Consider the following 18535-nt stretch of genomic DNA (forward strand, 5'->3'; position numbering starts at 1 on the left):
AGGAAGATGTTTTTGTTTATTAGTTTGTCTTCAATCAGACAACAGAATTAAACTAATGCTCTTTAGAAGGAACTCAAAACAAGCCCTAATAGTGATTTATTCTCCCCACCTAATACTATGCTTAGTCACAATAGTAATATACTACCTCTTATATATCAGTCATACTATTGCTACACACTGCACAGTACAGTACAAGATCTAACTTGGAACTGGGCCAAAGCCAACTGGTCAGTCCCACGGAGAAACCTTCTCATTAATGACCAGTCAACACAGTTGCACCTGAGAGAAATCTTCGCAAATGAGACAATGGTAAAATGTGTTTATATGTACAGATGTGTGTGTGTGTGTGTGTGTACGTGTGTGTGTGCGAGTGTGAGAGACAGCGAGGAGTTTCCAGGAAGTGGAAATCAAATATTTGAAGATTCCATCGCTGACGTTAATTCTGGCGGATTTAGTAAAACTAACTGAGTAACACGGGGGTATATATAAAACCTGCTGGAGCTCGGAAGGGTAACTAATGTGACCAAAGTGAATGATCAGTCATAGCTAATTGAAATTAAAAACTATAAGGGGAGGGAGGTTATTTTAGTTCACACAATCGCTCTGTGTGGGAACCTTCAGTGAGGAGACTGGATGCCCTGATCTGCTCTGTGAGAGTAGCTCTGTGTGAGGTTCCTCCCCAATAGGGGAATGGGATCCTTCCCAGATGTTAAAGATGCTTGGGAGTGTCTGACCCAAGCAACAGTATGATCAACAAGCTTTCCAAAATTCTGTGGAGGGGGTGGAGAGGGGGATAATATAAAATAAAATTAAATACGATTTGTTTATCAAATGCTGCACTCCGCCTGACAAGCCATGTACACATTGAGTATATTTTGGAGAACTTATTATTTTTCCATTTGCCAGTTTGCTGTGGATAATCTCAACAGTCTATCTGGCAGTCAGTTCCCTTCCAGACCTTAGCGTGTCACATTTTAAGTGATGGGAATGAAAACATTCGCTTTCCAAAGCCTACAAATCGCTTTTGCAATAACGTAAGGGAGTGAGCTCCTATTTATCAGGCCCAAACAAGACGACACCCAGACTGAACACTCAGCACTGAACTGAGACTTTCCTCTGTGTGGGTAAGAGGAACATCTGCAACGCATTACGCAGCCGAGGTTTTGGACGCGGGGCCTCAGCAAGGCGGGTCCCTGGGGTCCCCAAACCGATACAAACGCAGAGAGGCTCCATGGCTGTGACTAATACACAATGACGTAACGTCGAGTCTGGCCTGCCACGGTCAAGCTCTCGCAGGTATAGGCCAATTATAGGCTCAAGGGCCTGTTCTTCTGGGAGTCTGAGCTATTCTTCGCCGTCCTCCTTTTCCACAGAAGAGGCGTAACTTCACTTCAGAATCCTACTAAGCATTAAAAATTTGACAAAACTCTACCAAATAAGAGCAACGCCTTCCCTAAAATGCAGATGCAGCCCAGGCCCCTGACCTGTCGTTTCTCAAGCCATCCAATTAATTATCTCAGGTTTCTGAAACCTCCCGAAACTGCTCCACTACCACTTAAAATTAAGCCCTGGAGATCAGTTAACATCCCATGATAAGTGAACATGCTTCGCGTATAGATAAAGTAAAATAAAATAAAATACTAAAACTGCAAGTAGCAAGGGAGACTTACAAAGAATATTAAGCCATAGAACAATAAAGGGGGAGGGGGGGGATAAAAGGATTGAGGTATTTAAAAACTAAAACAAACCAAATAAAATTGGTGTCGAATGTCAATTTATTTGTTTACCTCGGGAAGCATTTCATTTAATTGACAATGTGCTTATCTGTGTATCCTGGTCCTTTACAGATTCAAAAGGCGAAAGGAACAAAACAACAACATGGGCTAATTACAGCATTTATGATTCTTAGTATCCAACAACTGAGTTTAGTACACCCTTACAAATATTACAGCAATGATGCATAATCTTTCAAAAGCTAACTTGGTAATGTTCATTGAATTAAAACTCAAATTGGCCACAGTCTCTTGTCAGTGCCCACTTGAACAAATATTTAGATTCCTGATTGTATCTGATCTTGGCTGAACAGCTGAACCTTGACAGATTATGAAAATCCACTATATTTACAGCACAGATAAAGGGTCGGTTAACGTGTTTTTGCAGCATTAAGCCCCCTGGGATGTATGTCCCCTGTTATGCTTGGGGCTATAAAGCTGAAGAATGTTTTAAGAGGTGACAGGAATTGAACATCATCTTTGAAATATCAATTGGTTTAAAGCCCTTTCAGTGCTCCGAAAAATATCCAAGGGATATCCAGGAAAGCAAGGTCTATATTCTCTCTCTCTAATATATATAAAACAAGAAATAAGTCCATTCCCCAGGATGAGGTTACCTCTGCAAGACAGCGTTCCAAGAACCAGAGTGCTGCATATCTTAATTGCTCTGAAGTGCCAATACGTTTTTTTATTTTATTTCAACAGTATGATGTAATGTCTTGAAAGTGCTCTGGAGTCCCCTTTTCATCCCTAAGCTTATTGTTAACAGGTATGACTCTACCACAAAATAACAAACGGTATGTCTCTCTTGTGAAGTCCCACATAAATCCATTCCAGTGTCGACACTCTCCTATGGAGACCACTGTCCAGACATTTGAAAGGGCTTGTTGACAGGGAAGCCCAGCTCTTGTAGCCCCTGAAAGTAATTTTTCTAGGAAGACCCCTGGAATCGAGTTGCAGTTGATAGGTTTTACTCCTGTTTCGAAACAATGGCATGCTGGGGTTTATTTAGTTTAATAAATGTTGTTGGATCCTGTGTTGGACAAACTAAGAACAACTATCAGAAGTATACTTAAATTAATGTTTACTAAATTAACAGGTTCAAATGAAGGGTGTGCAAACTTTGTTACGTAAGTACCGTATGCTCACGCAAAACAATATGAACTAATATTTGTATACATCAGTTAACCCCATCAAACTCTAATGCCCTATAGGTAGGGCATACATTTCACATGACTGAAACCATTTAAAAAGCCAAGTCATGCAAAACACAGGGCTACATAAAGGAATTGATGATAATTGAATCTGCATTGGGCAAGAAATAAAGAAAAGTAAATTATGTGACCACAGTTAGCCTTATACAAGCAAGGCTGATCTATAAGGGAAATGACACTGAAAAAAAAAGTGTTTGACTTCACAGGGCACAATAAATACTCAAACACTGGAAGGTATTCCAAGGAAAACCTACAAGGCAGGATGAGGGGAAAAAATTACAGAATACAGACTTGTTTGGTGCACCAACTTGACAACCTTTTTTCAAATGAAGAAACCTTAAAAAGTAGATGCCTAAAATAGGCCTGAAACACAAGACTGGTCAGAAAAGCTCTAGAAAACAACGACATTGGAACCATGCAGCCAGTTCTGAGTGTGTTCATTTGTAAAGGTTAAAGAGTTGTGATTTAAAAACCAATTGTTTATGCAACATTATTGATCTCTTTGCTGTCCAAGCAAACCTATAACCTGCCAGTGTGCACAGGACTCTGAGGGAAGGGACAGTAAAGTAACACAAGGAAAGTAATAAAAGCCAGGGTTTGAGTTATATCAGTATACTTGTCTATGAAGAAGGCAAGAAGGAACATGTCCTGTACTCTAGGCTTCAAGTTTTACAAGTTTTACTACAGCCTAAAAAGAAAACTGTTTTAAGCAGTGCAGGTCTATTAGCTGTGCACTGTTCCTCTCATGTTGGGCCAGAGTTTGACTAAATTGACCATAAAAGCACCATTGAAAGCAGTGTAACACACTCCTAACATTTTATATGAATATGAATGCACTTAAAACACTTTAGTTTTGACTAAAGCAGACTGTTCAGTTTTCTTATTGGAGTCAAATAAGAACTGTGATTACAATCAGATTTGTATGCATCTTTATTGTAGAGAACAGGCACATTCACATTGTTTTTCAATGTGGACATATCCAGGAATAAAAACACATGACAATGTATTTAACACCATAAACATAGCTAGCTGACTTCTAGATGCTGTAGTATGCATGTCACGAGTTTCCTGAAACTCTACAGGAGACACAGCTAAGTTTAGCCAGCTCAACAACGTGCTTTGCTCTAACAACTCATATATAAACACTTCATCATTCTATAATATCACCTGTAAGTGTTGAGCATTCAGTTCCCTTGCTTAAATAAACCATTCATTTATTTTGTTTTTGCATTTTGGTTTTAACCTCTCCGTAGCATCCATTACCCTTTAAACATACTCATTCAAACTAGTTTTAATGCAAGAATCACACTGATGCAGTTTAGACAAAAAAATATTGTAAATGTAATGGAAAATAGTTTTGGTTTCTCTTCATTCAGCTGTTCTCATTTCCAAAAAAATAGGATGGAGTTGGTTCTGGTTTATCAAAACACGTGGGGGGAAACCAGATCACTGGACTTCTCCATTGGAAGTGTAAAATAGAGATGCTGATAATATATGTCTCTACATTACAAATCAAGTTATTTTCATTAATCATGGAAGTGCTCCTGTCTGAATGAATATCTTAAATGCGATTTTGTAGATTTAAACATTCTAAAAAAGCTAAGCTAAAGCCCCTAATCAAAGGGTTTTCACTCATGTGAGGCATTGTGCAACTGAGTACTTCGCCATGTAATAACAAGTGACAATCATGAAGCTAACGAGATGTAATGCTCAAATGTGGTCCAGCTGGTCCTATCATGATGGGTGGAAAACATTTAACAGGCTTCTGCAATGGAAAATACAGTGACTCGCACATTCGTTAGTCAGCTTTTTTGATTCCAAAGAAGGACAGTATTAGTCCATAAAAATGGGTTTGGAAATTAGCACAGGATTTCACTTGGAAATCAAACAAGCTGGGCAAAGTGGGGCCACAAAAGCACAGAAAATCTAGTATATAGTCACAAAAAAGGGAAAATATTATGAACATCTCCAACGTTACAGCTTTCTAAAACTCAGTATATGGTGAAAATAAAACATTTAAGTCTAATTGTAGAAGGTAGTCTAGTTGGCCTTTACCTTGTGTTCAACTGTAGCATGACACTCAAGACTTTCAGAGTACAAAGCCTTCCACTATCTCTACAGTGCTGCCTGAAACAAAATGTCGCCTCCCGCCCCAACATCAGTCCCCTCGATACCCTGGCGCTCCTGGCCTTCTCAAAAAAGTTTATTTTTATCCTTTCTATTTTAGGCACCTTCGTCCTAAACCACTAATAAGTCTCGGCTTCTTCATTAGAACAGCGATTCAACTCCCGATGACATTAAAATAAACAAGTTCTCGAAACGAAATTAAAATAAACAAGTTTTCAACACTGATGATTGGGCATAGGGCGTAGTGCCTTACTACAGAGCAGAACAGACCAAAATAAAACCAGAGGTTCATTCTTGTCAAAGTTTGTGCATGTGCCCTGCAGCCAGACAGCTCACCTGCCTTAAAAGAGGGGACATTGAGGTTGCAAACTTTTTTCAAATTTGTTGCAGTATAATTTTTTTAGCACTCAAGTATACAAAGCAATCCCACAATAAAGATTCCACTGACTCTTTTGTTTAATAATGAGCGCAGGGTTGAAATTAGTCTCCGTTTACTAGAAACGCCAGGGTCTAATCTCCCTGCAGACAACGCTTTGAAAGTTATAACTTTAATCCCGTGTTAAAATGTAAAATGAGATTCTTCACTGGGCTCAACAAAAGGAAGTCGTCTCACAGCTGATAATTGGTGCATGTGTACTTTGCATGCTCCAGGTACTTTCTGCCAACACTAGTCTTTTGTTCCACCTTGCATACAAAAGACGTAGCTGGGAAAATAATAATAATAATCACATGACTGGCAGGTTTTGTTTTGGAAACAAAATATCTGAAGAGGCTTAAATAGATTTGTGGAAGAGAAAATATTGGATTGTTTAAAACTGAAAGACTCCAACCAGGTTTTAGTATTCCAAGAGAAAACCACTGGCGTTTGACAGAAACAGGTTAAGGCCGGCCAAATTAAAAAACGGCTAGGGCACAAAATAAAATAAACTCTTTTTCAGATAAACAAGCCTGTGGGTTCAGTGATTCACCGAGCATGGAGGACTGTTTTTCAATCCTAAAGAAATTCTGGACAGCGTTTGATACATCACAACTAGGCCTTACTAATGATTACTCAGATTCCAGTGACCAGGGAAACACACACTAGTGATTATGAATATTTGCAAACGTTTGTTTATGCAAAGAACATGCAGAACTTTCCTTATTTTTGAGAGTGTATTTATTTTAAGAGATTACTAAACGTCCTTGTGAAAGAGGTCACGCCATATATGCACTGACCCATAATTACATATATGAGAAACCTCAGGAGGAGCTGTCTGTGCCCAGAGACGTCATGCTTCTGAGTCACCCTGCAGCTGATGAGATCCTTACAATACAAATCTCTCATTCTGGGGGGTGCTAATAGACCACACAGCTCTTCAAAAATGACTACCTTCTCCTGAAATACTGAGCAACAAAGGGTGTGATTTCAAGTAGACCATCAAAGGAAGCAGATCAAGGAGCCTGCCCTGATTCTAATTTTCCTTCTAGCCTATTCCACCACAACACACAGACTTACCTCTCCTAGGCCCTAAGCGTGGCAAGATTCCTTATAACTTATCAGCACCTAGACCTGGGGTGTCCAGGTTTTTTTAATAGCAGGCTAATTGATCAGAAATCCATATGTGTGCTGTGTATTGATTGAATTATAGCAATGCTGAAGTTCTTAAGAATTATGAATGCATGGAACTGTGTGAGCAAAATGTTATTTCAAAAATAACTCATAAACCAATGACTGCTTTTCTTTGCTTTCTCCTACATATTAACAAGAGGTTGTCATGTACCAGCTGCCTAAAGTTTAACCACACATAGAACGGTCATCCAGAAGTTCACACGTAAATTCATAGGCATAGTCTCATTAGGTTTTCCTCAGTCAACAGACATCAAAGGAAGGTATACTTTCATCAGCAAGGTAATCTAGGTTATACTGGTAGTACACTGGGGAAAAAGGTGGTTACTGAAACTCAGCGTGAACATGTCTCCCTTTAAATAGAAAATGAAGATAAAGGTTATTGTCACTCACCTCACAATGGACAAACAAACCATTCAAACACTACACCATGACCACAAAGTCAACAAGTGCAGAGGAACCTAGATTTAGAACATCATGTATCCATACCATTATGTGGAATGAGTCAGCTCTTTATTCCCACAGTATATTGTATTTTTGTCAAGATCTCACAACACAAGAAACAGACATTACAGAGCACCCACCCCGCATATACACACATTGATTTTTACAAGTGAAACTACCATTAGTTTTATCGTTGGGCGTCACCTCAGATTTGAAGCTCTTACACCCGAGAGGTCTCTCACATTCCCCTGAAGGATCCTAGACTAGCCTCTTTTCCGTCTCTCTCTCCCAAACCAAATGGCAAATGTCATCAACATTCGTTTCAGATTCTTTTTGACTCTTGTGGCCGAACCCATGATGTCATACCAATTTGTCAGTCTGCAATCACTTTGAACCCTTTGGCCCTAAATCAGCCAGCTCTTACAGTCGCTGATGGCATTTTAATATCCTGATCAGCAGTAAAAATTCAACCCTATTCAACTTTGTCTGCAGCATTTGCTTAAGTTAAAATATAAATGTCGCATTACTTTCCATGAATTTTACGCTCTCTAGACGTGATTTTCCTGAGAAAGGTGACAGGCTCAGATCCTTTTGTTTGAATCATGAAGGTAATCTGCGTCGTAGGAGATGCAATGCCACTCAGACTATCAGATTAACAATGTAAAAATAGCTCTGTAGCGAGGAAGGGAACGCCTAAAATAGAGCAGTTATGATATTATTGGTTGTGAGCGACTTCGTGTGAAGCACTATAAGCTGTAATCAACTAGTGTTCACTGACCCCCACAGGGAAAACGGGACTAATAATTTGATAAGTGCTATGTTGCTAATCTCAAAGCCCAGGTGGGCTGGGAAATCCTACATTCCCACATGTCCACCTGCAGACTGAGCTACAAGACAGATCCTGCATTGCAGTCTAGCAGAGATGTCCCCAGAAAGGAACTGCCGCATCACCCAGACACGCAACACAAATGCTAATTAAAAGTCGCACCTCGGAAAACACTGCTATTTCACTTGAAGTTTCTTCCACTTTTTCTTCTATATTCCTTGCACTCCGGCCTCCTCCATAGTTGGCTTCCTTGGCATGCGAACTTCCGAACTGGATTCAAGTCTTTAATTTTGCAGGGCCTTCGTGAAATCCGGACTTTGGGACGGTTCAAGTCTCCCCACGCAAGTCAGAATTACAATTGCAACTATTGGAGGTGAGGAAAGATTTACCCATAGTCTCTTCGGCATCCTGCGTAATTGCTAGTCATCAATCATACTTCGCTCACAGCTGACCCTACTCTTAACTACATTGTTTTAAATAAGCTTCAGACACATGTGTATCTGACTAGTTTTCTTCAGCTTGAAGACTGGCACTATGAACTGACCACAAACATTTTAAGGCTGTCTGCTTACTCCCTTTCTTCAAAATACTGTTGCCACTACTGCAGAATTACAGCCAACACACAGAGATTGATCTCCTCATTCCTACAAACCTCGACCCCACCAACAGAAGCCATTGACTCCTCTAAATTATTCACACTGCTGCCTATATGGATTTAAAACAAAGGTCAATGGGAAACAGAGAGATGATGATACACAACTTGAACCAACACAACAGCCAGCCTGGTGGGGTTGATCCCCTTCAAATGGGTGGAAAGAAATAATGTATTGTATACATAGCTCTTGTCAAAGCTGCATTAGACACGGTGGTTCTACAGAACCCGATCAGCGCCCTTGTGACCGCACAGATTCTGACTCTGTGAGCAGCGATGACAGCTTCAATTTCTATATGGAGGGAGTCGGGAGAGCAGGCTGTTTCAAAGGGAGAGGTGGGGGAGGGGAGGTGGGCAGAAAGTCGGAGAATGGCTAGAAGTGTGATTGCATGTTTTCTGGCTCAGCCACTGTGTCTCCAGACTGTGAGTACAGAGCAGACAGAGGAACTCACAACCTGAAACCCGATCTTCGCGGCTCTCCTCCCTTCCCCCTCCACCGCCTCGGCAGCAAGTTTTCCAAAGTAACTTAATCTCGTCCCAAAAAGTCTGAAATTGAAACATTTGTTGGGGGTTGGCAGCAGGATTGGTGAGGAAGAGGAGGAGGAAGGTAAGGCAAATAAATCTGAAGTTAAAATGCAGGACAGGTCTAAATAAATAATCCTTCTTGTGACTTTTGCATCTCCCCAAGCTCAAAGCCACTTTGTATTCCTTACCACAATATATTAATCAATTCCCAGCATGTTGGCGTTTTAGCTGTCGTGACAGGCCGTTCGCAGCTTCATTTGTTGCAGTTAAAAAGGAAATCTAACAGGAATACAGAGAAGTAGTAGAGGCAGCACATCCCTGTAAAAAGGGCATGTAATCAAGCACAAGACTAGTTTTTAAATGAATGCACAACTGTGGCCGTTTTACAAGAGCACTGCAAACCGATTCTCCCAAAAGTGCTCAAAGGTCCACGCAAAATCGGGCATATCCAGAAGTGAGCTCACCAATCACTAAAGATCACAATAAAAGCCATGACAAGAATTATATCTTATGGCAGGAAAACTGGCAACTCAAAATACAGGATACTCATATTAATAATCCCACACTTTCAGAGGGATAAAAACAGCACACACAATATATAATGCCAATCTTCAGAAGGAATCTTTAAACAACAGTATGGAAAATGAAATTTATATTTTTATTCCATCTTGCAAATAGCTGTACTGGTACTAAATCAACTTGATTTAGACAGCTTTCCTTCTGGACTGACAATACTGCATTTCAGATTTTTCAATTTTTCAAAATGCCCCTGGCTATGCAGTCAATCTGTAAACTAATTGTATAAATAAATACACTTCTATGACAGAAGAAAAGGACTTATTATAAATGCAACAGGCAACTTATTTTTCAAATAAACATTTCCTTCCTGCATATTTTATCCTCCCCTCCAGAAGAATCATCCAGATTCATTATCATTATCAATCTTTCAAATGTTAATGATTTTACTACACCACTATCACTAATATAACAGGTACTGGAAAATATTTGTACATTTCTACTATGTTAATTGTGGACAAGGAAAAGTAGATTGGCCTGTTTAATCATTTAAGAAGTAAAAGGTCTTGTATAATGGGAACACCAAATTAAATAAAAACATACATATATATATATTCGGATTATGCTCACATTTTTCTTCTTTATAAGCAATAAATGCTACCGATCTGGAGAAAATAAACAATACAATTATAATAAATAATAAAATAATCCATGACACCATAAAAAAATAGCACTTATTTAAATCACAAGTAGAATAAACAATGTCTACTTGTATGCTAGTAATGATATTTTTAATAACCATTAAACAGGAATACCAATATAGCAATGATGCACAAAGCACGTTAGCCTATACCTAGGGGAAAGCATGATGTACGATCATTGTGAAATATTATTTTATCTGGCGTACAGAAAAATATCAAATTCTCAATTCAAGATGATCACTAGCCTGCAAATAAGTATGTCACTACTTTCATTGACACATACAATATTAGAAACAAGACTTCAATAGAATTCAGAAAAGATTCACTCCATCTTTCCCTTTTTTCTTTTTATTCTTTTTCGAGGACTGACATGGCAGTGGCGGACCATTTTTGCATGTGGAATACATTGGTTTCCGAAGTAACGTTAGGGAAGAAGGAGTTTTTGAATTATGGCTTCATCAAGATATCATGAGTTTAGGCAGTACAAAATTCTGTATTTTATATTATCGAAATCACCTTGTTGGAGAGGCTTTGACAGAAACAAAATGTGTAATTGGGTCTCATCTTTGGTATTATTCTGTTGGCCCCATAGTTTAGATAAACCTGGAAATATAGGTCAGCACTAAGCCAATTATTTGGTCAGAGATTTCAAAAGATGTCCCTGAGTTTTGTGAAATTCTAATAAAAACATTAGATTTGAGCAAAAGAAATATGAATAATTTATTTCCCATAAAATCTGCTACTCAAATGATGCAAATACCATTTCGTGACCTGTTTCTCCAGTCAGATTTGTCGTAATTCAGCCTTGAAATGTGAGGAGCTTAGCAAGGTTTAGCTGAAGAGTGAAAAAATATAGCGATGCCAAAGTACACAAAAGTGGCAAACAGTATGGCTAAGCAGAGAAGGAGAAGATATCCAATGGGAACATTTCAGTTCATGCAAGTTCCCTTAACTATTGTGGCACTGACTTGAAGTGTCACGGAGGGGAAAAGAGAAATCATGACGTTGCTTAATTTAGCCTCACTACAATGTGTCGGGATCAAGGCAACTGGGCTGGAGATAGTTTATTATAAAGGTTATCCGTCAAAAGAAGACAAGAAAGAAAACACACCGCCCCTGCGTTCTCAGTTTCCTCACTTGAAGATAACCGATCATAAACTGTGTCATTGTGGTGCAGTCATGGAGGGGAAACCTTTGCCCTTGGTCAAAGTCCCTGCAGCAGCCTGACCTTTTGGTTGGGTTCGTTTAGCACAGATTTTCATAGTTCTGCACAGATCTGCAGAATCCCACCGATCCCATTGGTGGAGCAGCACAGAACTGCGCACATCTGCTCTACAAACCGCACGTCACGTCTGTGAATGAAGAGCACACAAACTCCTGGCTAAATTTAACAACGTCAATAAGTAACTCGATTGGGGCATAAATGAAGGGGTAAACAATAATAGTGCAGTGTAAAAAATGATTTTAAGAGTAACTCTTATCCAAAACAAAGCTTGAGATTCAGTCACAAAATGCCAGGAAGAGAGTACGCTGCAATCCCACTTAAGACTTCAATACAACAAAGATGGTTTTTGCATTTTCTTCTCCCCAAAAGACAGAGACGGTGATGCTGAAGGCGTTTATCTTTTCTTGAAAGCAAATCTATTCGGAGGACAACTTCTTGCTAGGATGGTTGTGAATATTTTGAAATCTGGTTGCAGTTTTAATGTAAAGTGCTACTGCTACGGCTTTTTCGACCACAGTGACAATGGCACAGTTCACGCATCATAAAAGGACTTTCCATATCCCACATTATTGTAGACATCTAGTACTGAAATGGAATTGAAAGTGTTGTTGAGCTGCAAATACCTAACTGTATGTAAAACAATGTAAAATGTGTTTCTCTGTCAGGTTTTAAAATGCCTAACATTTAAGACAATGACAATTCAGCAGTAGGCCTTTTTTTTTTCCAAAAGTACCATAGACAGACATTCAAATCAGAATTCCAGGACAGAGTAGTCAAACGTCCCCAAGTACAGCAGGTTATGGAAATCTTCAAATACTAAATGTAGCCAATAGTACACTCACAAAACTAAACAATATGTAAATAATTGTCTGGTATTTCCATCCATAGACAAAAACAACATGAACTTGAAATTCCACTATGTCAAGTAATGAAGTATGCGCTGGCATAACACGAAAACAGAAACCATTTGTAGCACGTGCATCTTATAATTAGGATAGTAAGACTTGTAAATGGTCAATTATACTCACAAAAACATCTCTGCATTGCGAGCTGTAACCACAGTATTCAAAGGGAAGGAGACAAAGAGAAAAAGCATTCAGAGTACAGTCTTTATGGTCTGAGAGACAGACACAAGGAAGAATATTTGATTAGTACAAACCTGCATCCCAAATAAAGAGGTTGTAAACTTCCAATTAACTGCTCATACTGATGTAGAAAAGCTGTCATATCATAAACACCATTTCAGAAACGTGGCCAACTTTGGCACACTTGCAATATACTATTATTCGTTTATTATCGGAGGTCTGCTGCAAACTGCCTCTCTACTTGTAGTCTCACAAAGCTTGTTATGCTGTAGTACTAGCAGAATGATGCTGAACGCAAAGGATTTGTGCTGCACTTATAAACCGACCTGCTCTCACAAATAAAGACAACACTGTTAATGCAATACTTGCAGAGAGGACGTCGTACACAAGATTCATCCTACGGGATGGTGGGAAGCCGGTGTGTATGTTGATACCCCCTACTGCAATTTCACGGGACATGGATTCCAAACTAGAGCGGCACTAAACGATTACTCGACTATAGGCACGGCGTTTTCAGAGGGTAGTGTAGTCTGAGGCAATGGAACAGTTACACTGTTTAATGCACACGTACGCTGTGGTACTAATTTAAATAAATGACAGCACAATAACTGCATTCATATCTCCTTGTCCTAATACCTGCATGTTGCATAATGGAATTTGCATTACTTTTTTTCATAGGTCCTCTTCACTGGAAAAATCTGAGCAAATTTGGCTGTAAAACGCCAAAACAAAAATCATACAGAGCCCTTGTCCTATCTTTCCAAACAATGTGCACCAAAATGTGTCGGTACATGCGAACAAGAGATGAAATGTAAGCTTTTTTTTCTCTCCCCCATGTATCCCCCAGGTATCTAGATCCGCCTGTACGGTGAGAAGATACCCACGATTGGTATCATAACCTAGGCAAAGCATAACATCATTACACCCCTTGTCTGAATGCAGACGACGTCTTTTATCGCTTACCCTGATAACACTCACAGCTCTGAATATATAAGAAATACAGTGCCACTTTATATGACGAACAACTGACTGTTAGAATTTACATCCGCTTTGTCAATAATTTTGTACGGATCTGCAGATCTATACTGAGGGTGTGACCATAAAATATGATGGTCAGAAGATGGCGTCACTTTTTTAAACATTCTCTTGCCATTAACACATGGAGCCTAACACTGGTAGTCTAAGAAGGAATCTAACAGGTTTGAGGTTTCCTTTTTTCCACAGTAAGATAACAACTTTTGTTTATGTTCAGCTTGGTGACAGTGTCTCCCCACTACCTGCCCTTAAATCGTCACATGATTTCCTGCAATCTGACTTTGGTTTTGTTTGTGCTCAATAGCAAAGTGCAACGAGTAAACAAACACATCAGGGAAAATGTGAGATCACAACATTTTTGAAGGACACAACAAAATCAGTCAGGGTGCTAGAACACAAATATTGCTTAAGAAAAGTATTGCAAAACCTCCCTGGAGAGTGTAATATGGATTCAAATCAACATATTGAGGAATTTTCTGATCTGAATCAGTACTAGTGGTTCATCTTTCCATTTCCTGCAAATGTAACTTGTCATGTAAAACTTAGTAAATAAAGGGGAATGGCAGTATAGGCCTATTTCGTTGGACTATAACCTTTGCTCTCACAGAGATCCATTCCACCCCTACACAGATTTATCCACACTAAGACACTAAACAGACTTATTTTAAACTCACAAACTTTACGATGCTGCTTTCGAGCATTACAAAAACAGTATGCAGCCTAATAACAGGTCATAAGCAACCCTTTTGCGGTTTAGTTCTGTGACAGGAAGTGGGAATGCTCTTCCCCACTGTACATTTTAAACAACACACAAGTGACCAGCAGAAACGCTAGTGTAGCAAATGACTGTTTAAGAGCAGATCAGTGTGCATGAAACAAAATAATAACAATAATAATACTATAATACAGACAGAGTGAGAAGCTCTCACTAGAGGCAGTGGCGTTTCCGGGCCCACAGTCTGCTCACTGTAACGCTAACTATAGTATCATACACTTATACGAACTCCCACACGCAAACGTCATCACATCCCTGTGTTTTCATTAGCTGAAGGCCGAGGTAGGGCAAGATCACGTTTTTCCTTTTTTTTCTTAACCTACTTATGACTGGTGGAGGCCTACTCATGAACTACCTTCTGAACACATTTGAACAGCCATACATACCAATTAATACCAGTGCAGAAGTAGCATTAGGACCCAGTGGAAGATTAAAAAAAACATATATATATATATATATATATATACACACAATTCAAATGGTGGAAGCAGGAATTTCTATTTTGACTTCTCTTTTGTTATTTTGTATTTATCGTGCTTGTTAAATTATCCAAGATAGCAATGTTGTTTGCTTTATTTACATTATGAGTTGCGAAAGTGAAAAAAGTGAAAAAAGCTATGAACTCAATTGTTCAAAATATAAGGACCTGCTAACAGATGGGGGCATATAATCTCATAGGTGGCACAAAAAAGGACTTTTGCAGTGCAGAGTGTAGCTGTTGAAACTTCAAATCTGGACACTAAGGTGGGAGAAAAGACAAAACCAAAGAGATGGATGCAAAAGCTAGGCTATATTTTAGTTTTATAGATTGTAGGTTTGAACTAATACACTTACAATCTATTTACACTACTCTATATCCATTTCCCTGCTGAAATTAACATTATTTATTTAAATTCCCCTGCTCCTTTAGGCTCAACAACAAATTCTTTCTTTTGCAGCCCTGTATTGCAAATCATGATAATTAATCACTAGCTATTCATAGCAATGGCCAGTCATAAACTAATCACTGGGCCCAACACATAAACAGTCAGACACACGATGACTAATTTGAAATGGGGGGCTCTGAAAATGTGGGCTGAATTAAACACAACAGTCCTGTCATCCATAATGAACCATTATGAGCTTATTTGTGTTGGAATACCTGGAGCAGGCCTCTCCCTGGCCTTTCAACTCTCCTGCTCTGTGCTTCTGATATTCTCCAGTGTTATTTTTGTAACAGAGAACCCAGGGCCGGCCAGGGAATGCACAGCTGTCTGGCATATGTTTAATGTTAGTCTTTATATTTCATTTCGTAAAAAAAAAAAAAAAAACACTTCACTTTTCATCCCTGGCCTTGCTTTTTCTACTGCCTTTCAAACCAGATGTATTCCACCTTCAATATTTCCATCTGTTTTTTGACCTCCCTCATTCCAGCGTTCTGTTACATCGGCTCTGCCTGCAGCTTTGGGGAGTGGGGGGGGCTGTGAAAAGCAGTCCCTCTCTAAATTAAAACCAGGTTTCATCTCTGTGCAGCGGGGAAAAAAACATCACCAAAAATGGCCAGTGGTAATCAGACTGCAAGCACAAGACTCTGAGACAAAACACAGAGCCCCCCCACACACAAAATAAAAATAAAACATGAAATAAATGGAAGTTACCAATGGAAAGCTTGTGTGTGTAAGTAAGTAAAGACGGACTATCTGGTTCATAAGCATTTAAGTATTTTATATTAAATTAACAAACACTTTTGATGATCGTTCATATGTTACGTTTGTAGCTTTCCGTTTTGTGCCTCTTAAAGGCTGTTACAAAATTCAGATACATGATTTAATGGGATAAACTAGTCTTAATCCATACCATTTTTTTTTTTTACCCAGGGAAGGTTATTCGAATGGCAGAGAATAATTGTAGGAATTCAATGATTTGTAAACTATTAACATGATTTAGGAAAGGCTAAGCAAAGTATTAGTTAATTAACCAATTAATTCATTACAAATACAGCCATTTAAGTACACTGTTCTATGGCAGCATAGACCTTACCCTACACTTAAAGAAATCAGGCTAATCATTTTTCATACTAGTATTAAAAATTAACCAGCCACATCGATTTACATTCATGTGGGTGTATTGTAGAATAAGTTAGTGTCATTGTTTAAAAATTATAAATACAATTTACTTATGTAGATCTGAAGAATTGGTTTTAAACTGATAATGGTCCGCTCCAGTTGTGATCAACTGCCCACTGAATGTGAACAACTTTCTCAACAACTGTTCTTTTGTGCTTAAGGACAAAACCTTGTTGTCTGCGCTTTACTTATCATGTAAACCTTTCTTTTGTTGGCACTGAATTGTTGCTCGTGAAGGATAAGTGGCCAAAACATCAAGTGTTGTGGTGTCTTACCAGAAAGAGACTTTCAAAAAAGCAATGTTTTGAGTGAAAATTGGGCGCCATCCTGTCTTGAATTCAGATCCACACACAAAGCTATATCATATAGGCAGCCCCAACACAGGATTCCCCAGGCGTTTAGTACATATTTAAGCCTTTTTGCTTGTTTTTCACGACTCATAATGTAAATAAAACAAACAACATTGCTGTCTTGGATAATTAAACAAGCACAATAAATAAAAAATAAAAAAAAGAGTAGACAACATTGAACTCCCCGCTTCCACCACTATCACTATCATCAAACAATTATGCTTCCAGGTTGTTCATGGGCAGATGTTGCGTTTTGTCTGGTGCTGGTAATAAATGCAATGATCAATCCTGCCTGTGCTCTGCACTATCACATGTATAGTCCTACAGCAGCCCAGCTCTCATATTTACACATGTGCTTTTTTGGCTCCTGACAAGACATATTAAGCTCTGACACCTTCAACGACATGTCATACCCACAACTAGGGCGTCAGCACCCAAAAGAAAAACGAGAATACAAAAAAAAAAGCTTGCCTGATCACGTTTTTAAAGTTATAATGAATATGATATCAATATAAATCCAAAAATCGGGGTCTGATGGATGCTCCTATATTACAAGTTTCCCCCCATTTCCCCCCTGTATCAGAAGTCAGCTCTGTGTAAGAAGAGGGAGTAAACACTGGAGATAAATACGTGTTCTTTCTCCTCCATCTTTCACCCCCTACTTCCCAACAGGCCCTACCTAGACAACAGTACTGGGCGACCAGCAAAACGTCAGTAACAGGCTGATCCAATGCCAGGATGGCAATGCCAATACAGATCAGCACTGGCATCAAGCTGGACCAGCTGCCCATAACTGATCTTAAATCGATACAAAAAGACCACTTTGTATCATTGAGGGCACTGGTTACAACTCCAATGGTCACACTGCGACCCCGCTGTGCCTTTCCTCTCTCCTCCCGGGTGTAGGTTTGCATTGTCTTACAGGCACAGATAACGACACGACATTAATATAATCAGCCAACAACAGTTTGATTGCAGTGGGACTGGATTAGCCAGGGACTGCACGCAACCACGATGTTTAAAAAACAACAACAGCCCAGTAACAGACCAGCTTGGCAATCCGACGAGATTTGTTTAAATACTACTGCTAATAATATAATAATTGCCCCGTCTGCAGCTCATTTAAAGCGCCCCCACCCCCAAAAACACACCACGAAATGAAACCGAAGACGGACCGCTGTGTAATAATCCAATTAGCAGGCTCGTCTGTAGAAACAACGTTACACAACCATTGGTGTATCAGTTGTGCTCCACTACTACGACCTGAGCACCCACACACACACAACGTTTCCCCTTTTGTCAGCCGGGAAACGGCCCCACGGCTCCGGCGTGCTCACTCACCTATGTCGCGCAGGCGGCGTCGAGGGGGTTAATCCGCTCGGCCCGGGACGTGGCTGAACTTCAGCTCGGTTTCGACAGGCCGGCACGTAGAAATGCCCAGATGTGCCCAGATGTGCCCAGCTCGCCTGTTTATCTGCGATATGTGTTTTTCGTGCAGCTGTGCCGTGCCTCGCTGCTCCGCGGCTGCGTCCCTGCCGTCTCCCTCTCGCTGCCCCTGTCTGTCTGGCGGCGGCGCA

The 18535-nt window shown here is 39.6% G+C and overlaps 1 long non-coding RNA gene across 1 annotated transcript in view; it reads right to left on the reverse strand.

The window, feature by feature from the left end:
* The window catches only part of LOC136715831 (uncharacterized), a 32432-nt gene extending 13897 nt beyond the window's left edge, over nt 1-18535 (reverse strand). Inside the window, exon 1 of the long non-coding RNA XR_010805096.1 lies at nt 18300-18535. This is a non-coding gene — a long non-coding RNA (uncharacterized LOC136715831). The remainder of the gene's footprint in view (nt 1-18299) is intronic.

The sequence above is a fragment of the Amia ocellicauda genome, chromosome 20, assembly GCF_036373705.1.
Source record: "Amia ocellicauda isolate fAmiCal2 chromosome 20, fAmiCal2.hap1, whole genome shotgun sequence".
Classification (NCBI taxonomy): Eukaryota; Metazoa; Chordata; class Actinopteri; order Amiiformes; family Amiidae; genus Amia; species Amia ocellicauda.